This window comes from Caloenas nicobarica, chromosome 2 (assembly GCF_036013445.1).
Source record: "Caloenas nicobarica isolate bCalNic1 chromosome 2, bCalNic1.hap1, whole genome shotgun sequence".
Lineage (NCBI taxonomy): Eukaryota > Metazoa > Chordata > Aves > Columbiformes > Columbidae > Caloenas > Caloenas nicobarica.
In genome coordinates, this window is record NC_088246.1 from 35,178,012 (window position 1) to 35,204,847 (window position 26,836).

Below are 26,836 nucleotides of genomic sequence, written 5' to 3' on the forward strand. Positions count from 1 at the left end.
AACATTCTTCTAATTATTGTGGTTTTGATCACCCCCCTCAAAAAAAAAAAAGAAAAAAAAAAGAAAACTTTTTATTTTAACTTCAATCTTTGTAATCATCCATGTGATCTTTTAATGAGTTCCTCTGGGATAGTTTAGAAAATCATGCAATTTCTCATAGATTTTTCTGGTTTTACTGGATCTTTTTGAAAATCTTGAATGACTTTTTGTGTACAGACATTAAATCATGCTGTATACCAAAAAAAACCCAATAGCCTATCTCGTTTCTTTGGCACAAAGAACTTCATTAAAACATCTCTCTGTTTTGATGATGATGACCTTGTATGGTATGCCAGTGGATACATAAACAAGTTATTGTTATAAGATTTCCAAATGGTGATAAATACAGCAAAGAAGCTGACACTTTGTTGTCTGTCATTTTTCAGGTGATGAAGACAGTGTATTTTAATGGTTATCAAATAAAGAAGTCACCTAGAGTTCCAGCTGTCTGAAGACTGATTGTAACAATTGATTATCCAAGCCGGTAAACTGAAGTACACAGAACACTGGACTTGCAGAGTATGCCAGCAATCAGCTTAAAACATAATTTAAAAAATGTACTGTCTCGAAGTCCTTCACTCTAAGTGCTCAACATCAGTTGCCCACAACAATTCAATATAAAAAGGAGAACTAAGTCAAAGAAGCAGCTCTTCTGTGGGTACACCTGTTCATTTTGTCATTAAAATAGTCATCAGAACCATGACAGAGAATTTAAAGCCAGAATTCTGCAGAGCATAAGACAAAGAAAAATTTGCATCGTTTACATGAACCAGTAGATCATTCCTGCAGTAATAAGCAAATGTGGTGCTGGTGGTGATCATAGGTTTTATTTTTCATTCGTACACCTAGAACTATAAGGGAACTGAAAAGCACATAATCCTCCTTCCCACATTTTATATACTGGAGTGTCTGCTCCTCTAACCTCTCTACATCAAGGTAGGACATCTAGCAAAACCAAAAGACCCTGGAGAAAGACTCCTACCATGCTACTTGTAGCACCAGCAGAGAACGATCACAACATTAGTATGCTAGTTTCTGCAGTTTTAAAGAGAGGACCACCAGGCTTCATAGTAAAAGAAACCTTTTGCTTGAGTGAGATCTGTATCATCAAAGGCAGAGTTCAAAGCTCTGTAGAGTCATAACTTGAGTTCGAGTGAATACTAATCAGTCAGCCCAAAAGTATGAGAGCTGGGCCTGACCTATCATACAGTCTTCATGCTCCCTGAATCCTGTGGCTAGACAGAGACTGACTGAGATAATCCCTGGCATAAAGAAACTCGGCTTTGGCACTATTCTAATTTATGCCTGGCTGACCATGATCACCAGCTAGAAATTGCTGGGGCATAAGTCAGTCCTGGCTAGGTCCCTGTCTTCTCTGCCCTAAACTGGGAATAGGGTGAGGCTTGGCTGAAGTGCAGTAATTGCCCATTAAATGGATAAGACAGATTTACAGTCGTTTTTCACTGCAGGAATGATACGAAACTATCAGATTGAACTGCACCGTCAGGGCCCTAACGACTGTCCTTGGACGGGTGATTTCTGTTATGACAGGCATGTGAATGTCAGTGATAAGAAGCCAAAAGGATATGATAATTCCTGCCAGACGGTAAACACCAGTTTCTAAATTCTTCTCTAAAACAATCCATCTCTGTTTCTTCCTTGACCCTAAGAGGTCAAATGGATTAAGTAGTGGGCAAGAAATGGTGTGAAAGCATTTGGGACACATTCCCTAAAGGGCTTTAATAGTCAAATAGCAGCTGCAGAGGCCAGCATGGATGACATTCAAAAGGTTGTGGAGCAGTCAAAGTACTTTGCGTTTAGATATTTCTGTTACAGCCAAAAATGGGCTCTCATGTTTCACAGGTTTGGGTTTAAGCTTTGAGTTGAACCGTAATAAGGAATCTCTCAAGTTTTGCATTGAAGTGATTTTCTTTCGTTGGCCACGAAAGTAAAGTCAGGATATGATGAAAGATATCAGCATAAATTGCTACAACTCTTTCTCCTTAACAGAATAATGTTCAGCCTCCTCAAACATAGGGACTGTAAAAGAAGAAATCAACAAGATGTTGAGTTGTGAAATACAGAATGAGATGACAGTTTTGCATTTTGTGGCTATGGTTCAAAACATTTTCCATATCATCATATTCCATCACAAAAAATAAATGAGAGGTAAACGAGAAAGAGATGGAGTTATTTTTTGGGGCATGAGGATTTTCTGTGCCTGGCAATTTTGCCATCGTAGCTGCAGAGGTTTGAACACTGAAAGGGTGGTAGGTCATTACTTAGCTTAGAATCCCTCACGACACGTTAAGTTTCCTTTCCATTTAATACGGAAAAGATAACTGCTTGTGAAGTAAATTACCCAAAATATGTTCAATTTGGACTTTTTTACTGAGAAATCACAGAGGGGCTGTAAGCTCTTTGGACCCAGAGATGCATAATTCCACATGCTTGTGAAGCTCTCAGCACAGTGACTCTTCTGAGCAGAGCCTTTGATAGCTACTGTAATTTGAAAAGTAAAAATAATTCCTAAAGGAATTTCACATGCTGGTTTCCTAAGGTGAGGACAGCAAGATCCTATTTACTTGATGCATCATTATTGGTCAATCTGAGGAAGGTTTTTCACCTGCTGGCTGCTGTTCCACAATTTCTTTAATTATGCCCATCATAGATATGCCACTTGATATCTTCAGTTGGATAAAAATCTGGTAGGAAAGCACAATCTGAACCTGTTAAAATGAAAATCAATACTTACTGGATTTTCTGTTCAAACTCTACCCCCACATTCCCCAATGGCTCCCATAGCAAAAGCCAGTGTGAATTGCAGGCAGCTTATTATTAAGGGTTACCATATGCCACACCAGGCTACCACGTATTCTTAAAACAGCATGATTAAGTAGATTACAGTCAAACTGTAGCCTTGGATTTAAAAATTTTTGGAAAGTCAGTAAGAGTAGGAAAAAAATGAATGAAAACAAGCTGACAAATGAAGTATTGTTTTGGATACGAACATTTTATTTTCTGGGGTAAATTCTACCGAGACATGCACTCCAGCTTCAGTGAGAACTGTGCATGCAAGACTGACTCAGTTACAACTCAAATTTCAGTAAGTCCAAGAGTATTTAAAGTTGACAGTCTCTGCAAAATCAGCCAGAAGCAGAAAGCAAAAGCTGGTCTATTGTCACTGTTCAAAACAAACAAAATGTTTAAACAGTGATCAGAGGTGCAGCAAAATCGTTTTTTCAGTGTTGCTTCCATCTCAGTGGTCTTGGATGTTACCAGTATCAGGGGAAATTCCTCCCCCTTCCCTTTGCAATATTTGCCTTAGTCTTTGCCAGCGTTTCTGGCACTTGGCGACTGAACAGGCAGCGCCAAGCGAAACGCTGGCGTGTCCCCTCCTGACTCGGAGGGAGGGGAGTCCCAACCTGCCCCGGCAAGCACCGGCACACGGCACCGCCGGGGAGCGGGGGGGTCACACGCAGCTTGCTCTCTCGTACGCTGCCCTCCATCGCGCACACACTTGCCGTTACACAAGCGCACACGCACGCACAGAGCGGCTGCCTCCGTGACACACCCATACGCTCTGTCCCCCGCCGGCGCGGTCACACACGCCGCCCGCGCGGGGGGCCGAGGCGGGGGCGCGCGCCCCCTCAGGCGCCCGGCCGTTGGGCTCCGGGAGGCGGGGGAGGTGCTCGCGCGCCCTTCCCGCGGAGGCCGCGAGCGAGCGAGCTCTCTCGCGCGCGCGCGCGCCGGGGAGGCAAGGGGGCGGGGGAGGAGGAGCGCGAGCACCGTGCCACAGCCACGCCGGCGGCGCGCGCAGAGCGGCGGCGGCTGCGGAGCCGGCGGGGGCAGCGGCGGCACCTCTGGCCCGTGCTCTCCCTCCGCCAACCGGCAGCTCGCGCGCCCGAGTTCGTAGATGGGGCTGAGCGGCGGCCGCTGAGGAGGGAACGGGGAGCGGGAGCCGGTGCCAGCCGGTGAGTTGCGGTACCGGCGAGGAGGTCGCGTGTGCGGGGGGGAGGGTTCGTCCGCCCGCCCGCTTCTCTCTCCGTCCCTTGAAGCCGGCGCGGAAATGGTGGCGGGAGGCGAAGTCCCGCAGCGATCCCGGCCGAGTCCCTTGCCCCAGAGCCGGGCGGCCGGAGCGGGGCGCGCTGCCCCGGCGGCCGGAGCTGAGGCGCCCCGTGTGCGTGTGGCGTGAGGGGGGAAGAGCCGCCCGCAGGTACCGGTGCCGGGCGGGCCTGCGGGGGAGCGAACATGGCAGCGCCGGAGTCGGGGAAGAGGGATTTTTGCCCCCTTAGCGAGGATTAACCCTCCTCCTCCCGCCTCCGGATGCGTCCCAGGGAGACTCGCTCTTCATCTGCCGCTCCGGATTATCTACCCGCCCACCCTCCTTCCCCCACCCCTTTCCCGGTATTTTCTCCTGGAGATTATCAGATTTCCCGCCCCTCCCTCTCCGGGATCCTCCGGCTCCCCCCTCCTGCGAGGGGATTATCTGCCCCTTCTCTGCCGGATTATCCCCCCGGTTCGCTCTCCCTGTCCCTCCGTCCACTGCTATGCCCCTCCGCAGCCTCGCCTCTCAGGGATTATCTGCTCTCCCTTTGGGGTGATTCCTCCTCTCTTGATCTCTGCCCCGGCCTTTCCCTGGTTATTTTCCTCCTGAGGAAGTCACCCCTCCCCTTCCGTCTGCTTCTGACTGGGGAAAGGGGAGAAAATGTGGTTGTGATCGGGTGGGCAGGAGTTTCCAATAGTGCTGTCATCTCCTTGGTCTCTGTGCTAGTACTACAGGCAAGTGGATGTAGGTGGTAGGAGAGGCACCAAGCATGTAGAAAGCTTGTGGCGGAGTTCAGCCTGTGGCATTATGCTCCGTATGCAGGAAAATATCTGCACCCTCTCTGTGATGTTACAGCTGTTTGGAGGAGATGCTGGTCAAAGAGAGCCTATCTGGATCAATGCTTTCTAAAGATGTGCACATGCATGTCTGGATGGTGGATATTGCATGCTAACCAGAAACTGCACTGAAAAAAAGAACAGACTCATAGTTTCTTTGAGGAAGGTACAGCGTACAGTAGTAGCTCTATAATATAAGTGGGAAGATGACATTGCTGCTGTCCAGGGGTCAAAGCGGACTTGGATAGCTTCTGTCTTGGCTTTCAAGGCAGTTGGCTTAGGCTATTGCTCTGTGGTGAGGAGGAAGGAGGCAGGTCTCTTTTGCTTAGGCTCTGATGCTTATGTGGTTTGTTACCATCAACATGCTGGCAAAGGAAAAATGAGTTTGTTCTGAAGAGGAGAGATGAGGTTTATCCCATGCATGTAGCTCCTGTGTAGGTTAGGCTATTCTCATTACTCCTGATTTTACTGCACATGGAATCGCTGGAGGAGAGTTGCAGATCTTCTAACCATCTTGCGGCACAAGGCCCAGGATTATATCCATTAAACTTCCCTGACTTGGCTTTGGGAGGAGGAGGGGCTGTGAGAAATTGTAGAGAGGCTGGGCAGCTATAAATAGATGTCGGACTAGAGGAGGCTTTGAGCAAATCTTAGCGTGCTGCTTCTGAACAGATAGTGTCTGTTAAACTGGTTGAGTTGTCACTAGCATCATAATGTTTCCTTTTATTTCTGCTGAGGTGGTTGGCTTTTAACACTGTGACTTGCGACTGGACCATGCAACATCTGTCAGAAAATTATTCTTGAAGATGTCATAGAGAAAATTTTCATTTAAATAAAGTGCTGATAATTGGAGTCTGGTTTGAGCTCATTTTAATGTGATTTTTTTAAAGGACTCTTCAGAGAAATCTTTAATTTTCTCTTCTCTCCCTTGAAATGTTTGGAATTGATCATCTCGCTCTCCTTATTTTGTTCTTGAAGCATTGCACTATATAGATTACCTGAAGTGCTGTGAAAAATCTGCAGTACCGAGGCATGGTGTCACAATGCTTGTACCATTGTTAGTTTTTTTATTTCCTCCTCTTTTCTGGATAAGACACTTTACTACTTTATTTTTGTTGTTGTTTGTTTGGTTGGTTTTTTTGTGTTTGTGGGTTTTTATGGAACCTTTAGCATCGAACCAAAAGCAGCTTCTTCGAATTCTGGGTGCTTGCATTTGTTTCAGATCCTATGGATCACTGCTGTTTCAGCCCGTCTTGTCAAGAGCTACTTAATATGGAAATTATTGACGAATATACTGTAACAGCTATGTGGAATGCTGTCTGTGCTGGTGCTATATTAGTGGGCTAGCTGTGCATACTAAAAGTCTCTAAGATGATTGAAAAGCTGTTGCAACATACCTGCAGTTGGACCTTTCTTGAACTACCTCTTGTTGCTTATTTTTCTTTAAACAAATAATGGACACGCCAGAAGGCTGTGCTGCCATCCAGCGAGATCTGGACAGGCTAGAGAGTTGGGCGGGGAAAAATTTAATGAAATATAACAAGGGGAAATGTAGAGTCTTGCATCTGGGCAGGAACAACCCCAGGTTCCAGTACAGGTTGGGGAATGACCTATTAGAGAGCAGTGTAGGGGAAAGGGACCTGGGGGTCCTGGTGGACAGCAGGATGACCATGAGCCAGCACTGTGCCCTTGTGGCCAAGAAGGCCAATGGCATCCTGGGGTGTATTAGAAGGGGGGTGGTTAGTAGGTCCAGAGAGGTTCTCCTTCCCCTCTACTCTGCCCTGGTGAGACCTCATCTGGAATATTGTGTCCAGTTCTGGGCCCCTCAGTTCAAGAAGGACAGGGAACTTCTGGAGAGAGTCCAGCGCAGGGCCACAAAGATGATTAAGGGAGTGGAGCATCTCCCTTATGAGGAAAGGCTGAGGGAGCTGGGTCTCTTTAGCTTGGAGAAGAGGAGACTGAGGGGTGACCTCATTAATGTTTATAAATATATAAAGGGTGGGTGTCACGAGGATGGAGCCAGGCTCTTCTCGGTGACAACCAACAGTAAGACAAGGGGTAATGGGTTCAAGCTGGAACACAAGAGGTTCCACTTAAATGTGAGAAGAAACTTCTTCTCAGTGAGGGTGACAGAACACTGGAACAGGCTGCCCAGGGGGGTTGTGGATTCTCCTTCTCTGGAGACATTCAAAACCCGCCTGGACGCCTTCCTGTGTAACCTCACCTAAGTTTTCCTGCTCTGGCAGGGGGATTGGACTAGATGATCTTTTGAGGTCCCTTCCAATCCCTAACATTCTGTGATTCTGTGATTCTGTGATTCTGTGAAACTATTAAGTTAAATGATGGCTTAATCACATGTGTTTGGGGTTTTTTAAAATAAAATAAAAATAAGAAAAATAGTAGTGAAAAAATGCCTGGCTAATGCGAAGGAGTCTTAATGAAGTCTAACAGAGAGTATGAATCTCTGTAAGAGCCCTTACTTCTAGGATGTTTCTTATTTAAAGCGTAACATTTTAATTGGATCTTTTTTCTGAATTACTGTGTATGCATACGTTAGGGAGATAGAAAGGAACAGAAACAATATAACTTCCTACTTTTGGCATTTTTAGTTGATGTTTAACCACAGTAAAAGCAGGAAAGCCAAATAATCTACCAAATAATTTGGCAGGCTTTACTTTGACCTGTTGATGATGTGATCTGAACATTGTCCTCAAACACTCAGCTTTTTCAGTCAGAATCAAGCTCCAGCTTGATATTAGGTCTTTAGGTTGGGTATTTCTATGTGCAGAAACAAAACAAAGGTCAATGAACCAGGCAAAATCTTTGTAGTATCGTAATGACTGGCAAAAGAGTCTTTAGCATGAGTCTCTTTGTACAGTGACTCAGTCCCTGCCTGAATCATTCTGTTTTTCTAAATGTATTTATTTGTAGAAATTCCTTATACTTTGAGTGCAGTTTTATGAAAGTTTAGTGTCCTGCTTTAAAACCATACTTTCTTTTCTAGTTGTAGGTGATTTAAAGTTCTGACTTTACGTCACTGTCCCAGGCTCTTGTGAGTGCCCTTTGATCCCCTGTGCAGGACACTGATCTGTATGTAGATCAGTGAATCTTTCCTTATGCTGTAGAAAACGGGGAGGAATTTCTTTTTGTTTAAAAGACACGGAGACACTTGGGATTGTGATAATGTTTGTGGTAGTACTTTAGGTGTTGCAGTCTCCGTCCAGATGCGGAATGAATTGTACTGTCCCAAGATTTGAAAGGATAAAAAACTCACACAAGTTTAAATAAAATGCTCTGTTGCGTTCTGTGTTTATGGTAAAAATGGATAAAATTGACTTATTCTGGTTTGAAGGAATTGAATGAGATAGTGATCATGCTACTAGATGAGGAAAGAGTATTTGCTGCAGACAGAGTACCACAGGATGGACAGATGTGTTGTCAACACTACACACACCTGAGCTTGCTTTTTGCTGCTTATTCTTTCTCTCTCCTTTTTTTTTTTTTGTTTGTTTGTCTGAGGTTTTTGTTGTAGTTGTTGTTAGTTGGTTGGGTTTTTTTTTTTTGAGCTGACCTTGAGTGAGATGTTCGTGTTTGTTCTTTCGAGGAAAAGAGACAACAGAACAGTTGAGGTGTAGGGAGAAACTCTTCTTAACACTTCTTAACAAGCCCAACAAGTTACTGTACCAGTGGAAGTGCACAGTATGTGTTCTGTAAATTCAATGCCGAGGCAAACTGGAATGGGTTTGGCTTTGCACGTGGTGCAAAATGGACTTTTTAGGAACATCCTGTAACTGGAGTGGAACAGATATTATTGGAATTATTTGTGTGGAAACATGATGTAGAATATGATAGCAAGGTTAAGAGTAAGTCTGTGAAGGGGAAAGTGGTTTTACTGTTCTCCACAATAGAAGCTCATGAAGGGTCCTGGGGAAAAGTGAGTTTAGTTCAGGCCGACATGTGAGAGGCAGGCTGAAATAGAGATGTGCCTGTCACAAATACTATTAGAAGAGTGTAATGGCTTGTTTTCATTGAAAGGAAGGTGTCAATGTGACTTTTTAATCACAGGATAAATAGTAGATGATGATTGTTTCAGAGCTCGAAATTGATCTAAGATTTTATTTAAGTGTGTGCTAGCTAGAAGGCAGTACCAAATAGCTGGACCAGTAGGTGTTTTTGTCTAGCTCAGTACAACTGTGACTAGAGTCTTTCTAATCCCAGTTCAACAAAATGTCAGAATAATGGTTCAGGTTGTGGGGGGAGGAGTTAAGATAATTTTTAAGTTAAGGTATTATCTGATTCCCTGGTCACTATTATAACACCTGCCTTTGGATCTCAGGTTATACTACAGCAGAACTGTTCCCTTTTACATTGGGATAAGCAAAACATCATGATGTTAATGTCTATTCTGTGGCTTTAAAATTCCTTTTTTTTTTCAGAATAAAGCAATCTTGAATTATTTAGTTACAACTGACGTAATTCTTACAAGACTAATGGAGACAAAAAAAAGAGAAAAAGGAGTTAGGAGAGATGTTTTTCCATATAAAAACATTTACATTCCTCTTTTGGGTTAATTAGAGTCTTCGAAACAATGGTAAGTAATTTTACAACCTGTATTAAATAATATGAATTTGAAAATGAGAGGTTATCTGCTTTTACCTCATGTTTAGTTATTTTCAGGATCTCTTTGGCTTAAAAAAAAGGTATTACACATTGAGAATGCTTCATATTAGTAACCATTCCGTGGATTTTACACATCAGTTATTTATAGAACTTGTTCTAATGTTAGTGTCCAGGTCTCATGAAAGCATTGTGGAAATTAGCAAGATATTGAAATTCGGTGACAGATTTATTGACAACAAATGTTATTTAAGAAATTGCTTGGACAGGTTATTTTAAAAGTATTGACTAGTTTGGGATTCTGACAAGCATCTATTTGAGAGTAGGAACCTCATGAAATCCATGCTGACTGTAGAGAATGTCAGTCATTTCTGCACACTCTTTTTTGGGGGGGGAGGGAACCAATTCTTTGCATCTTACACAAAAACATTCCTCTCACAGCTTTTGCTTACTCAAATCTCAAAGGATTAAATTAGTGTTTCAGTTAAATTCACTTTTCCAGTAAGTGGAGACACAACTGTTGATTTCAAATAAGCTTAAGCCTTTACTTTTTGATTCCAAATGTTTTGTCAGGATACTGTTGAAATAATGAAAATTAGGAGGTAAGGAAAATGGTTTAAATTTTTATTTTAAGGCAGTTCATTTAAGCCTCTTTTCTGAGACGGTGTTGGCATTCAAATATTATTTCTGTAGTAAGCGTGGCTACGCAAATAGTTTGGCTTTAGCTTTCTAATTAAAACCTTACCTCCACACACTGGTCAAATGTGCATTAATGAAAAGTTAAAGTGATACCATTTACAGTATCTAAACACAGGAAATATAATTTAAATATAATTCCGTGTTCAGTCATTAGTTACTAATGTTATGTTTGGAGATATGCATGCAGCTATCATGTGAAAGGTTTAGTGTGTAAAACATCTCAACAACTTTTTATGTGACATTGATTTATTTTTTTAACAAGTCAGTGGGCCAATTGGTAAGTCAGCCTTTACATATCTTCTTATTAAAATTCCACCCCATGCTTTTCCTGATCCACTGTTGAAGTTTACAGAAGTCTCTTTGGCAAGACAAAAGTGCTTATACAGCAGAAGTTCTGAAACTGGGAAGGCACACTGCAGTCTAATGAATGAAATGAGCAAAAAGTTTGTTTTGCCTTTCCAAGCAATTCTGGCTTGCTGTATTGTGAACCATTGTGCTGTAGCAAAGTGCAGTGTTGCTGGACAGAAATTGCTCGAATGATATTAAGTTTACCATAGTCATATTGCTTCTTACAGCTTCACTTGCATCTTTCCAGTCACTAGAAGTGCAGGAGAATGAAGTGTAATTAACAGTTGGAAATTCAGTTTATGCATTCATTGGTAAAGAACACATGGGCAGGGAGAAATTGTTAAGTGAAACTTGATGTCTATAGAGTGTATGACTGTAAGGCAGTCATCTGAATGCAAATCATGCAGATATTCAGTCTCTCTTCCCAGATCTACTGGTACAGTTTTACTGCTTACACCAGATTTGGTGAACAATAGCAAAATGGGATGAGCAGTGCTTGATTTGGTCAGTTCTGATCAGTGGAGCTCTTTTATATACATTTAACCTAGGTAGTATTTGAGCAACTTCCAGAAGCATGTTGCTTGATGTAATTGGCATTTGTCATATGTGATCCTTCCTCTGAGGACAAACTTTTTGTTTTGTGTATTTTGCTATTTTGATATTTAAAGCAATGTTCAACTGAAGCTTATTTATGAAGTGAAACACTACTGATATTTGGGCTGGCTCTGTGATTTTCGTTTCATTCTTTCATAGCTTTCTCCAGAGTGGCTCACTTACCACACAGATAAAACTTAACCTTGGCGTGAACCTGTTGTGTGAGAGGAGTTGCCCATCATTAGCTTTGTGATAAGCTTACAGGTGTCTTGGCTCAAGGGTGATAAGATGGACACTCTACATTTGAGTCACTGTTCTTTGGGAAGCAAGATAAACTGGTAACCAGTGTTACTGGGTTTTAAACAAAGCATTTCTGTAACATTAGCTGATGACATAGTGATAACAACTGTGCATGAGTTGCTCTGACTGATGGTTGAGAACCCTCATCCTTCTGCTGTTGCCTGCAGCATTCATGTCTGTTTCATGTTCCCTTACTAGGTAGAAGGGAGAAATGTTTGGGCAGTTTCTAGGACAGGCAATAAATATACTAAAAGAAACGTTAGGAAAGTGGTAGGAGAACACTGAAGAGTTTGCAGTTGAATTGTTTCTTAAGTTTGACACATAATTAGGTGGGAAAAATCTGTCGGTCTGTGGGTCCCCCCATTGGCTCCCAATATGTGGGTCTTAGGGATCAATGTGTTGTTAGAAATCTTGCTGTTGGAATGGGAGAGTAACGGGATGTGTACACTGGTGAGAAGGGTAAGAGGCTTTGGGTGTGGATAAAAGGTGTAGAAAGGAGTTTTTTATTTTACTGTTTTCAAGTTCCGAGTGTCAAGTACGAAAGCGTGAAGCAGAGTCCCTCCTGTTTCGCAGCAGAAATGTAGCTCGAACGCTCCCTCTAGTGGGGACGCCCCGACATCTCCGTGGGAGAAGAGCTCCGGGAGGCCAGGTACTGCTCGGGTGGTGTGAGGGCCTGCTTGCTTAGCTCTGTATAGTGATAATAAGCCAGTGCTGCTTAACAAGTAAGTAGCTAAATACATTAAAAAAAAGAAAATCCACAGCAGCCAAAACTTGACACATTTTGAAATCTTGGTCTGGTGATTGGATCAAAAAGGGATTCTCTCCCATCCAGTAGTCTATTTCTTGGGGAAGTCATTGCAGTCTGCTGGGCCTTTTTGTGCTGCCACCTGGAAGCATGCAAGTTTACCATTGAGGGGAATTTATTAGCTATAAACTGAAGTGTACACATTTAACTTCCAAATCCTGACAAATAGCTCTGCAGATAGCACAGACTAACTAAACAGCAGCAGATTAAATTGTGTAGTTCTTACCAATTTTACCATACAGTTCTCAGTCTTAAGCCAGATTCCATGCTATTACAGTTCAGAAAAGCTGTAAGCAGCAACAGTAAAAACTGTCGAACAGGGATCTTCAGAAGGAAGTACTTCATTGGTACTGATCAATGGGAAATGGAAAAGAGAAGGGTGGACTGTTCAGCTCTGGACTCCTAATAAAGTGGAAGGTCTCAAAATGTGTTGTTGTAAGTAGTTTGAAATTTCTAAGAGAAGTGAATGGTTCATACTTAATTCCAAGCTTCAGGTATTGTTTCACTTTGTTTCTTTTTAATTTTTCAAAACTTGAGCTTCTGGCTCCTAGCGAAGTTATTTTTTATATACAAGACATAAGGTTAGGCCTTGTTTGACCACAAATCTTACTTCTTTATAAAGCCACCAAAGCTATTTTGAGACAGTTTTGTATCACAGTGAGGGTATCCGGGTGGTGCTGTTACGTCTTGCTGTTAACAGGAGAAGTTGAATTAAAACTTTATGTGGACTATTACGTAAGTTAGAGCTCACAAGAATATAGTGGTTTATTTTTTTAAAGTAACCTCATTTGTAAGATACTGGCAAAAACCGATATGGAGAAACTTTCAGTGAAACCACTAGGAGATTTTTTTTTAGAGTGATAAGGATGAGTCTAATTACAAATCTGGCAAGAGATGCTTTTGCAAGAAGTTCCAAAACACTCTGCTACCTAGCTTAGAATGTATGGGCACTATATGGAAAAGTGGAACTGAATGTCTGTTCATGCTACACATATCTGTTTACCACCACTGAAAAAGACTATTAAATAGAATGCATACTTTTGTACACGGATTTTTTTGCTCAGTATTCATGCCATTATGAAGCTCTTACACATTTCTAGTTAGAAAAAAAAAAATCCCTTGAGCCTCCCCACCCCAAGCATAAGTGATTTTACTTTGCAAATATAATTACTATACTTCCAGAAGGTAATCTCTCTGGACAGCGATACACTAGTTTGAATTAGATTACTCTGTTTTTTTCCTCCAGGGTAAGTTAATACGTTGAGGTTTATTTTTCTGTAATTACTTCAAACTTCAGATCACTTTTAATGCTTACTATTCTTATACTAGACTGAGATAGCTAAGAATACTTCCATTTTAAAGGTTAACATTAATTTTTTTTTTAACCCGTAACTGTATTTTCTCCAGGTAGCTCTACTCCTGGAGGTTATGTTGGATTCACTTAGTTTCAGTTGTAGAGTTTCTTAATTTGGAAATACTTGAAATATTTACTTAATAAGCAGAGAGTAAGCACACTAAGTCTTTCAGTTGTGACATTTAAGTAAGTCTAGCTAGAGCAATGTTTTTGTTAAATGTGTATTTCCAGACATCTGGGTTTGCAAACTTTTCAAGTAGTTTGGCAGTAAGCTATGTGAATAAAACAAGTTACTACATTTCACCTCTGTTACAAAATCTTGGGACAGAAAACCAGTCGTTATGAAATAAACAGAGGAGCAGAGTTAGTCTTGGGAGATACTACAGTCAAGAAAATGTTTTTCCCATTTTTCCTCGTGAACTTCAGCTAGAAGGGCAATTTCCTGAATACATGATTGTGAACCATGGTGGGACACTAATTCCAAAATGCAAATACTTGCATATAGATGGCCTGTTTCTATTTGGATTTTACTTGCTTTAAGAAGTAGCTGTGCACTTGAACATTAGGTCAGATAAATCTACAAAGATGAATTTGTAAGTGAACCTTATTATTTGAGAATATAGTGCCATCTTGAAATAAGCAGAAGGAAATCTTTGGTGTTTTGAGGTCTCAGGACATGACTTCCTGTTTATGTTGAATACAAGGCTAGCAGGAAATGTGTAGAGGCAGTTCATTTTAATTCTGTAGTCGGCATCTGGTATCAGAGTGCAGGAACATTATATACTAATGCAAGATTTGTTTGTTAAATGCAACATTAATGGATAAAACTTGTTATGTGCATTGCTAGTGAAGTCTTAGAGCCTTGCTACATAACACTTGAGTCCATTATAGACCTGAAAGTAGTATTTGAGTGCTCTTTAATAAGGTAAGTTTTAAATAATAAGAACTGTCATTGGGTCAGACTGAAGGTCCATGTAACTCCATATCCTTTTTCCAACATGCAATGCAACTTCTGAAACCATTCGGAATCTATCAGGAGCTCCTATTAACATTATATCTGAGCAGATTTTCAAGAAGAGGGAAGACATTGATGTGTCTTGATGACAAGGAGCTGGGGCCAGAAAATTTAGTGTTTGGATAGCCTTAAATTCAGTTTCCAGAAAGGTATAAAGAAGCATATGATGGTCCCCCAAGCTCCTAGACATCATTAACCACAAACTGGTGAAGAATTTCATTGTGCTAATCTGCAACAGTGGCAGAATCCAAAATTTAATGTGTCGTTCATGACTAAAATAACATCTTATGTAATTGCCCTGGGCCTGCACATTAACAGCTTCAAAAAAGATCTGAATGTAATTGCAGAGGGGATTGAAAACTAAGACAGCGGAATGACTGATAATGCTAAAGGCATACGACTGAAGGTCTCTGGAAAGTCCATCCCCTTATAGACAACAAAGATAACACATTTGACACTGTTTCTCTGCTTTTCTACAAGTCATTAGGGAGCCAGCATAAACACAAGAGGATGATCTAAAATACCTGGCACAGGAAAGCAGCTCTGGGTATGGCTACCTGTAAGAAGAAGATCACTACTCCCTAATATTGCACTGGTGCACTGGAGATCTGTTTGATTAAACACGAGAAACTCTTATCCTTGGACTGGATTACTCTTTAGTTTCTTTAAATAATTGACATGGATTTTCTTTGGAGTGCTTGATAACTGATATGTGTATCATTGTAGCCTACTGTGAAGATTGATCCAGTACTAGTTCTTCTTTTGGTAATTGAGCTGGTGGTAAGTTTGCAGCAGATTAATGATTACCCATATATGTAGTTTAGAAAGTATGTCAGACTGACCAGGATACCCACACATTGTTCTTTGGTTGGCCATTGCTCTGTTCTGCCTAATGATGTATCCAGATGGAACAGCAGAACTACATATTTAGGCTCCAAGCACTGCAGCCTGTATTCCTGTTTATATATTTACCTGCTCTCAAGAAATCTGACAGCTGCTGTGTGACATGTTCCTTCTGATCCCATCTTTCAGACAGGCAGCGTGTGTAAGGCAGACGTAGCCTTGGCCAAGGTCTTGGTGTGGCTTTAAAGGTTCTTCTGCTCTCTGTGTGGGGTTTTAATAAACACGGAAAGATACAATGTGATGGGGCTAAATGAAGAGCATTTTAATAGTCTGAATTTTGGGTTGGTTGGTCATGGGGTCCTTTGAATTTACATATCTGTGCTGGTAACAGGTGGCCATCTGAAGTTAAAGGAAAGACTTCTAGATTAGCAACAGAAATATTCTTTCAAGTCAGACTGACAGTATGGTATCCTGTGCTTGGAAACAGATCTTCAACTAATCTGTGGAAATGCAAAGATAATAAGGAAACAATGATCTGGTTTAGATTGCCGTGATTAAAAAACATTCTTCCTAAAGTCCCTTCTCACATTGTCCTGTATCTATACTCAGAATTGGGAATGAATGGTAGCAACTGGTGCATCTTTCACTCACTTCAGTCATTCTGCAGGTATTTAGCAATTTGTTATATTCAGTATCACTTGGAAAACACTTCCAAGTTTATGGTAATACCCAGTGACTTTGAAGCTTCTTGGTTCAATCCTCTGATGCAAGTAAGAGGGATGGAGTCAAGACTTCTAGACCATCTTGTGTTAACAGTGAACAGGAGATGTATTTTGTTCAGTGAAATCAGATTGATATGAGATCTTAGTATCCAAAGTGATTCCCATACAGAATAGAGGTATAGTGCTATACAAATAGCTTCTGCTACCTGTTGGAAATGTGATGACTAGAACCCAAAGAGATGTAAAGATCTCTGTAAAGATCTCTTTCCCCTTTACTTTTCAGTATTTCATCTTTTCATACTTGTTGGTAGAAGTTGAGGTTGTTATGTTTGATCCCTTCATGGGCCAGTTGAAGAGGTGATAAAGAAGCAGTGTCTCAATGTAGTTTTCGAAAAATGTTTTAAAAATATTTTTTCGAGGTTACTCTGTTATTACCTTTGAACAAGAAGTATAGTCACTGGCAAAGCCCTGGTTTGGAATAAGTGGAATGTAGAACTTCTCAGGCTTGACAGAAGTTGAGAAGTGTGTAAAAGTAAGAGCAGTTCCATTAGCAAGAACTTGATCTAGGCTTTTTGGGATAAGAGATTTTGATAGTGGTGGGTAAAACAAATAATTGGCGTTATTTCTGTAGTTTAGAAATAGTGCAACAGTGGAGCTCAGACAAATCGGCCAAATTTTCTTATCCAGAGTTGCACCAGGAGGGCAGGTCTTCCTCTAATTATTGGTACTTCTTGCTCAGAGAATTGACGATGGTGTATCTAACTTCCATTCTCAAAACCAGCTGTAGTTTGGCCTTCTGATGTCTTGAAAGTGAGGCTTGACTAGACTTGTCTTTTCTATTTCTGAAGAAATCAATCTTTGGGAAGAAAAATGAGATAAAGTGCAGCACACATCTACTTCTTGTGTAGAAATAGGAGAAAAAAGAGGAGTAAAATTTAGCAGCTGTACATTGAATATTGTCTGTTCAAGTGATGCCCAAAAATACTCTTGTGCATCTGAAGATGTTGAATGCATCATAAATCTTAGCTAATATTATCTAGAATTACTGTACTTAGTTATCTGTGACCAAAATTAGAATCCTGTTAAAGCTTTTATTATGTAGCTTTTAGAGTTCATTGGCAGCTTCTGACTGAGTCAACAAGATGAAGAAAGGCAAAAGAAGAGTCACCAGGACTCTAGATTCTGGCCGTCTTTTAAAATATAATTTAAACATATTAGATCTCTAAATGTTTATAGTACAGATTGTTTTTAATCAAGCTACTCATCCTTTTAATGCAGCTAAGCTACCTTTTTGGTTTTAGTTGCTACTCTAAGCATTTGGGCGTACCTAGGAAACAGGAAGCATACTTTCTTGGGTGGACAGAAATAGGCAGTAAATGAAAGGACAGTGGAAAAAATCTTGAGGATATGTAAGTATGAATAACCTTTGTGAACCAAATGGGTTGATCAAGAGTTATACTATGTGACATTTTACAGTTTGTACTTAAGGCAATATATGCAAATACCTCTCATCAGCCTCTTTTGAGGGGATCTGAACATAAAAACCTCAGAATGAGTCTTTCATTCAAGTAGGTCACTTCCTTCCTTTTTGCTCTTTTTCTGTGGCCTAATTCCGAAGAACAACTTTAACAGATGCCTTAACTTTGAAGTCACTGGGACTACTTACCTGCTTGCAGCTGAACATATATTTAAATAATTTCAGTAGTATTTTAGTGAATCTCACTTCTCTGTAGTATTGTCTAATGAGCCTTTTTTAAGGCAGTAGGCTGAAAAAGGAGCACAATTAGTGGCAAGTTGAACCTACTGAGCTTTGGGAATCTCCCTCTCTTTCCCTTCAAGGAGGGAGTGGTAAGCGTAATGTCGTCTTCCAGGTAGAAGTGCCAGACTGTATACATGAACACAGGTGGGGCAGGTGGCAGTCCCATTTAGACACTACCCCGTTCAGCATGATGAATGCACTTTTAATGCTAGATTGTGTGCAAAAATGACAGGCCAAGTGTGGTGTTTGGGCCATCAGCTGGAACATGCTGTAAGCCATCTTAAAATTTTTCTTTTTCTTTCTGAGATGCTCCTCTTGCTGTATCTAGTTTTTCTAACGTCTTCATAATGTGTTGACTACTTCCTAGCCATTTTTTGGTTTTTATTCAATATGTTTCCAAATAATTCTCTATTAAATAGGTGTTCAGGACTTCTGGGCCTCAAACAAAATTTTACTCTTGTTTCTGCGTTGGGGAGGTGACCAGCTTTTCTGTGTATGGTAAGCTTTAAATTTTGGCTTAGCGTTGTAAACGCTGATGTTGGAGTGTGTGTGCATGCGTGTGTGTGTCATGATGGCTGGTATAATTTGGAAATGTTCAAAAGAGATGACTGCAAAAAAACCCATGAGAGATAATCTGACACCAAGATGATCTTGAATTTCTTAATCTCAGTGATGATTAAACTCACTAAAATATATTTTCCATGCCTCCCAAAAACATAATCCAGCAAAAAACTTCAAAGGCTTGAAATTCACTTGTTCTTTATTAGAGGCATCTTTGTACAAGGTGTCAGAAGTGCTGTGTCTGTAAGTTTGTTTGGGATGCTCTTGATATAGTGTGTGTCATTTATGGAATCTGTTTTCCTTCCTCAAAAATCACAGCACACTGTGTGTTGTATTGGCTTTGCTGTTAGCACTGTAGATGCAAGTAGAAATTTTTAGAGAAAGCAAGTATCTCTCAGATGAAATTGCAGTGATATTTCTGTGCTTCAAATTTACAGTAGTCTTGCAGCTCTGCTGAACTAGCAAATTGTGCTGCACTATGCACTTCTTGTCAGTCTTTGCATTGTTTTTCTCTATCTTTTGTACAGAAAAACCTATATCCACATGTTCTTAGAAAACCCAATAACTGAAGAGCAAGACTAATAGAATTACTTTTCTGATTTATTTTATTAAGTCTTCACCTTAAGATAGTCTTCCTGATACTTTACATTGAGAGAGATCTGACATATGTGCTCTTACAACATTGTATGAGTGTTCCTTTCTCACAAAAATATACCTGTTTAGGTTCAGGTATCTGTCAAGAACAAGAGCTGTCTGGTGAGTCTGGTGAGTGTTGGACTTGGTTAAAGAATAAGTAGGAAAACTGGCAGACAGTGTAAGTCTTTTGTGAAAGTCCTTTAAGGGAAGGATTCTACAGTTTCCTTCTGTTAGTATTGTCTTCAGAATGGATGAAAATATTTTTTTGTTTATAGTTAAGTTTAGACTATTTGTTTTTCCATATGTTATACTACTGAATATCGGCCATTGACTACTTTTGGTTTTAATATCAAATAACTCTCTTGAGACTCTCATTCAACATTTGTCATACACAGCGATAGTATGTGGGTAATTGAACTCTTGATGTTTGTCTTGAGGCAGTCAGTGGATTTGGTAATGCTTAATTTTATTTGGATTTACTACCTGTAAGAACAGAGAAGACTGACACCTCATGAGGCTAAAGAGGTGTAAAATCCATTGGTACATATCTCAGTTTAGTGCCAATAGTGAAAATATGAATTGCTGTTTCTAAATCATAGTTCACATGCCAAATTTTTAGTTTGGATATCTGTGTTTCTGCTTGCTTCCTACACTTCTTTCTCTTCTTGTAGTCAAGTATGCTTGTAGAATATAGGTAAAGAGGAGTTATATGGAGCCAGAGTATGGGTTTACAAGTAGTATCAGAGCAAGAAAAGTATAATGGACATGTGAGACTGGGAAATTACAAGGCTCTATGGTATACTCTGCTGAAACTTGTTCAACATGCCTACAATTCATTTTTTAAGCACAGGAAAATCACAGTTTTGAGCACTTGTGAAATTTGTGTAATTGCATTGTGAATTGCAAGTACTTAGAATCTAGATAAAAAATTATCATCAGGCTATTTAATTCTCTACCCTTTCAGCCATAATTTAATCCTATGTTGAGCCAATGTGATGCATGCTTTATTGTATCTTTTTTCTTCATAGCCCTTGATGTCCATTGTTCTCGACAGGGGGGTGGTAATTAATTTGAGAAAAGAATTTTTAAATACAGAGCCTTGGCTTCTTTTTTGAACTATTGGCAGCAGTTCATTCAAACCAGTCTCTCTGATACTACAAAGCAAGTGTTGATTCCTTCTGTGTGAAAGTTGCCTTGTCTGGGTCTGAAAACTTATGCTGAGAAGTGATGTGGTGTTTAAATCCTGACACTGTGTTTAGAAAAACAGAAAATCTGTTAGCGTTTCTACACTCGAGAAAGCTGCTTTCATGTTTCAACTGCTTCAGTCATTGAACACGAATTCCTTCTTTTGGCATCAAGTGTCATTGCTATTTGCTACCATGGCAGGTTTCTGTAGAGAAATACTCAGTGCCATTAGTAAGCATGATTCATGGAAAGGATATTATAATAATGAAAATAAAAAGACACCTTTGCAAGCAGTGTGCTATTATTATTGCTAAGTTCACTTCCAAACTGAGTATTCCAAAGGAAGTTTCAGATTGAAGATCTGATGCTTATAATGGATCTGAATGTGCAGACTAACGCTAGTAGGCGGACCAGTGAGTGCCTGCCTGGCTACGAACAGGCTGCAGGGCTTGTGCCTTTGTTAATGTGCCATTGGATCTGCCCAGGAACAGGTGTTCTGCCAGTCTGCCTGCATGTGGTTTACTTTATATCTGTCTCCTCAAGCTATTTACCCCTCCTGACTGGACCAAAAAGCAAACTGAAGTCCAGCGTGCTACCTTGCAGCTTTGCACGTGCATGTAGCTGACGTGTAGAATGCTTGTAGCTGAGCTGCCAGGATGTATTGATTTAGGGTAGTGCAAGCTTGGGCTGCCTAAAAATCTTAGCTGCTCTTTGAGGAGAGAGAGCCAACCAGATTCGGTTGTGAGTGTAAGACTTGTTCTTGCACCACATGACAAGTGGAATGTGTGCAGGTATGCTGGGGGCCATGTCAACAGAAAATATCCGAAAAGTCCAAGCAGAATCAAGATTTCACTCTGGTTTGTGCATGTCTCCAGGAACAAGCTAGTGGAAAGTGAAAGAAATATGGCTGATTATTTGAAAAACAAAACAAAGCAACTAAACGGGTTGATTTCCTTTTTGTCAAGAAGGAATTTGCATTTTCTGAACATGCATTCTTAGACTATGTTTTGTTTCAGACCTTTAAAAATTATGAGCAAGAATGTGGCCATTTAACTTCAGTGCTGCGTTTGCATGAGCCATGACTACTCCATCTATTTGATTCCTGAGTGTGCTGTATGACCTGTTTGCTGAGATAGTGCTTGTTTTCTCTGTTGCCAGTAGTTATAAATGTCATAAATGGTTTTTTGGTCCTTGTAAGACACAGAAAATGTTGGGTATTGTAGCATTACAGAAAAAGACATCATTGCCCTTTTGAATTCACTTGGGAACTTGAGTGTAACTTCATGTTAAATTATTCCACAATCTTAAAGCTGGTTGTGTCCAAGGAACCCATTTATCTATAGGAGGGTACATTGTTCCCTTTTTATATATCTCTCAGGCCCAATACTCTTCTGGTAAAGAGGAATTTAATGGGGAGTATAATAAGCAGAAACTACTATAGATGGGGCTGACTGCTCTGAGAACTCATTTAGTGTGATGAGACAGTCCTTTTAACTGCCATGCTGAAGGTGGTTGGTAAAGCAATTACTCTTTTCCAAGTTAGGACCCAGACTTCATAAAACTTCCTTGTGGAAAAGCCAAAACGTGGAATTATTTATCTATTGCAGTGGAATTCCAAGGTGGGGGATGGAGGAAAATAATGATGCCTAACCTGCCATTTCTGACTGTAGATGGGAGGACTCCAATAGGCTATTTTGAAAGTCCTCTCCACTTCTTTTCTGTTGATTGTGACTACTGATAACTGAGTAACTGGGCCTAGAAACTTATATGAATCTGAGAGGTTGTGTTGTCAAAAACGAATGAGGTTCTTGGCTCAGTCAGGTGGTGCTTGTACTTATATCTTTCTCTCTTCTCCCATCACTTTCTCCGAAACCCTTAAGCAGTGAAGGAAAGAATAGAACAAATGACTGGGGTCAAAACCAAGAGATTCTGTGGCTGTTATTATTTCACCATAAATGGGATTAAAGAGAGTTGAGGATATGCATGAACTGCTTTTAAGAAACCACAATTGTAGTTCAGAGTCTAGAAAGAAATTATTTTAAAATTTCTTTAATTTTTTCACCTTTATAGACTTTACAATGTTTCAGATGCACTGAAAAAGCCAAGTTGCATCATAGCCTCATTTTTACAAGAGAACATGTTATAAAAGAGATAATGAAATATAAGTAAAATTTGTAGTTTTAGACATTTCTGCTTTCAGATATTACAGCAATTTACCTGTCTCAGAAAATTATGAAAAGCCTTGATAGACTGTTTTCTTCAAGTTTTGCAGCGGTGCGAACTGTCCAGGAAGAAAGATTCAGCCGTCTTTGCATTTGCCAGAATGGCTTTTGAAAAAAAGAAAATAATTGAACTGAAGATGTACAGAACTTGGCTTGTGCAACAGTAATTAAGGGAGTGATTTGTGTAATGTGGGTGACTGGAAGTATGTACTTGAATAGTTACTGCTATCAAAGAAGAGAAATAAGCTGAAGTGAGATGACTGCCTTCCACTACAGCAGTTACTAGGCTGTGCGTACTTTCATGTCATCGGGTGCAGGCTTGAAACAATTGCAGCAGATTATATCTGGGCATATAACATGTTTTTAACTTCCAGCTTAATCTTTAGTTCTGGTAGTAAGCTGTACTTCATTTAAGCACATTATTTGGGCAATGGGAATGAAGCCATCAATAGTTGTTGGAAGCAAGATTTTTGTATATGAAGCTATTCATTGTATTTCTGAGCACTCTCCTGTCTTTTACTGCAGCCCTTCCACTAGTCTGAAGTTTCAGTTATGTCCTTGAGCTTCTGAGAGAGGTTCTTATTTATGCTTATAAATATCTCAAGGATGGGTGTCAAGAGGATGGGACCGGACTCTTTTCAGTGATGCCCAATGATAGAATGAGGGGTAACAGGCACAGACTGAAGCACAGGAGGTTCCGTCTGAATGTGAGGAGAAACGTCTTTACTTTGAGGGTGCCAGAGCACTAGAACAGGCTGCCCAGAGAGGCTGGGGAGTCTCCTCCTCTGGAGACATTCGAAACCCGCCTGGACACATTCTTGTGTAATCTGTTCTGGGAGAACCTGCTTTAGCAGGTGGGTTGGACTAGATGGTCTCCAGAGGTCCCTTCCAACCCCAACCATTGTGTGATTCTGTCATCTAGTATCCCACTTTCCAAAGGAAGAGTTGAATGGAAAGATGTTTAAAACTCATTGTTTAATTAGAAAACTTGTGAGCCTTTACTTAGAAGTTCTCTGGTTTTGCAGTTGGCGTGACAGAGTACATGACTGAAAATTCAGAAGTTCAAGCTGTCTCAAGACCACTAGAAATAACTTTTTCCTCTGTTATTGTGCCCAGATATTCTTAAATTGAAATTGAATTTTCTACTTTTAATTACGTGCTTTTGATCCTAAATAAATCCTGACTGCATATTGTGGGGAAGTAGTCATGGAGGTGAAGGAGATTACTAAGTGCAGTGTTACTCCATGGAGTTTTTCAGTTCCCTTCACAATCTGAACGTCAAGGTGATCTCTTTATTCCTTTTCTGGGGTTCTTGAACATACTCTTCAAAGGACTAAGGGAAGGTAACAGTTGAGGATAATGAATAGGTACCTGTGTAAATCTCGACTATGTTAAAGTCTAGAATCATAATGGGACAATCAGAATTTGAAAGTGCCATGTTTGGATGCTTTCATTTAAGAAAGCATTCTGCTGTTGTTACAAAATAAGTCTGAAAATGTGTTAATATAGCCTTACTTCACTCAATATCAAAACTCTTCATTATAAAAATTCTTAATTGTTAGAATTCCTCAGTGTCTCCTACACTTAAAGCTGTAGAAGGAGGTAGTAGTAAAAGCAGCAGCAGTATCTGGATGAAAGGTGGTTTCTGGTGAAATTCATTGTCTAAGCATTTTCACTGACGCAAAAGAGGATCAAAACCAAAGTGCCAAAACCTGATTTGAAGCCTTGAGTAATAGCAGTGGGACAAAATATACATGTAGTGTTTTGCACTTAAGGAAAAGGACATTTTGTTCAGCTACAAATTTAAGGTTTGGAGGAGGAAGATGTTCAAAATGATCTTTTATATTCTTTTGTGACAGACCAGTAGATTGAGCTGACAGTATGATATAACTGTGATAAAGTCAAAATAGATTTCGTGATCTATCTGTATTAGTAGAAACAGAAGTATTAATGGTGTTGTTCAAGGCACTCATGAGACTCTGATATACTTCTGATATACTTATCACAGTTCTGACTGTCTATATTGAAAACAGGTACAGACTGGAAGAGTTACAGAGGAATTATGCCCAGCTTTCTTCTTTTGCAGTCAATATAGCAGAGGAGAAACTGCCCTCCTTAGGGCAGAAAATTACCCTCTTTAGGTTAGAAGAATGAAAACTGAAGCATTGTTTACTACCTATAAATAATTCATATTAAGAACAGGGAGCAGAAAGAACTGTTTAACAGAAATTTCATACTAACCAAGATTAAGGAAACATCCAAGCATCTGAAGTGCGGATTTTTTTTAATAATTTCTCACTGGTGTTCTGTTGAGTGATCAGCTGCTTTCAGATGGAAGGATGCAAGCACCTCTGAGCTGCAAATGCTAGTGGAATCAACAAGACCTCTAGTGATCAGATTCATCTTGGGTCTCTGGAGAAGCACAGTGTTGTTACTTTGCCATGCAGCAGAGTATCCAGTTTTCTGTATTGGAACTACCTTGTCTTGTTTGTAGTTGTACCCAAATGACGTTACAAAATAGCTCTGTAAGTATGGTTCTGAGCCATGACATTTACACTGACAGTGAAGTACCTTACAATCCTTGTGAATTTTAACTTTCTTTGAAAATATGCCTGCATAGTGTGCCTAGATGAAAGTGCTAATGGTTGAAGAAACATGTTCATAACAGAATCTGAACCTTCTATTTTGTTGCTGGTGGAGTGTCTGTTTTTAGAAGTGGGGCAGAATATACAACTTGGAAGTTTTCACAGTTTGCCATTATCCACTGTGACAAGGTTGATTGGAGACAGTAACAAGATGAAATCACTAACACTTAAAGTGGAATTCTCCTCTCCCTTTGGAAGACGGTTCACTATTTTCTCTTCAGGTCTAAATTTAGTACTTGTGTGAAGAGGGGATCTGATTTAAGAAGGTATCTTCATTGATTTCCAATTGATCTTAGGATAAAGTTATCAATGGGGTAAAATTGTATAGATGGTCCTGCATGACTTCACCTCAACTTTTCCACCAAGGGAATTGGTACCATAAACTGATTTTTTTGTTGTTGTTTGGGGTTTTTTTGTTGGTTTTTTTTTTACACATAACTTGCTCCTGGGTATATAACTGTGGTCTTTACTTATGTTGTTAGTATTTTTTCAATCATTTATGCTGTCTTCAGGCTCTGTCACCCTGCAACAGATAAATAATTTTAATAAAATTAAGATACAGAGAAAGCATATAACAAAAGCTGTATGTATTTTGTTGCATCTGTTATACTGGCATTTTGGACTTCATAAATACTGGCATTAATTGCCTGTGTATGTGACAACAGAGAATGTAAGTTTCTTCATCCAGCTGTTTCTGGTGAAATACCAGGGAAAGTGATTGATGTGATCCAATAAGTTCAGCCTGTTGTATAAGTTGAGTAGAGTGCAGGATATGTCTTGAAACTTGCTAAATTTGTACTGAAACTTTGGGTACAAAGTAGTATCTTAGGCTGCATATCCACTGATTGTGTTTTGCCTTCATTTAGAAATAAGTTTTAAATTATTGTTTAGTACCTGAATTACTAAAGTAGTTGAAGAACTAAAGGAGTACACTCTTTATTCACCAAAATTGAAATTTCTCCTGGGGCATTTGCTAGTATTCATTCAAAGCACAGTAGTCTTTTTGTGACATCAATACATACTTTCCTAACATCAGTAGCTGAAAAGTAAGAACACTACAAAAATTGAAATAATTCAGCCATTTTATAAAGCTTTTAGTTTACTCACTTTTATACACTCCAGTTTGTGCTGTCTGGTGCTTGAAGCTTTTACAATAAAATCCTTCTGTTTTTTATTTCAAATGCAACTGCGGCTTGTAATTTGAGGTACAATACTGTGTTCAATTTCTCTCCTCTTGGAACACTTAGATTTTGTACTGTGATGAAAGTCTTTACATATACAGCCCTACTTGTCTAGACTATAGGTAGAGGGTTTCAAAAGTGTTGAATATCTCCTTTTCTTTCCACTGACCTTCATTGCCTCCAACAGAATTAGGTTTCAGGCTTACTTAAATGCTTTTTAATAATTTCTCCAATGTCTGGAATATTTGACTTTCATATTTGTGCAGCTTGGCAGGTGCAGAGAAATGCTTAAGTTTTGAAGTTCTTTCAAAGATCTCTTCAATGTTATTTCTTTCAAATGGCAACACAGGAACATTTGTAATAGCAAGAAGAAAAGTAGTGGTTTCCTTTAAGCTGTGCCTTATCATAACCATATAATACACAGTTC

The 26,836-nt window shown here is 39.9% G+C and overlaps 1 protein-coding gene across 1 annotated transcript in view; it reads left to right on the forward strand.

Moving 5' to 3' along the window:
• The first annotated feature begins 3,964 nt into the window (after nt 1–3,964).
• Nucleotides 3,965–26,836, forward strand: part of PALS2 (protein associated with LIN7 2, MAGUK p55 family member) — a 53,715-nt gene continuing 30,843 nt past the window's right edge. Inside the window, exon 1 of the mRNA XM_065628857.1 lies at nt 3,965–4,013. The gene's annotated coding sequence lies outside the window, so the exon portion shown is untranslated. The remainder of the gene's footprint in view (nt 4,014–26,836) is intronic.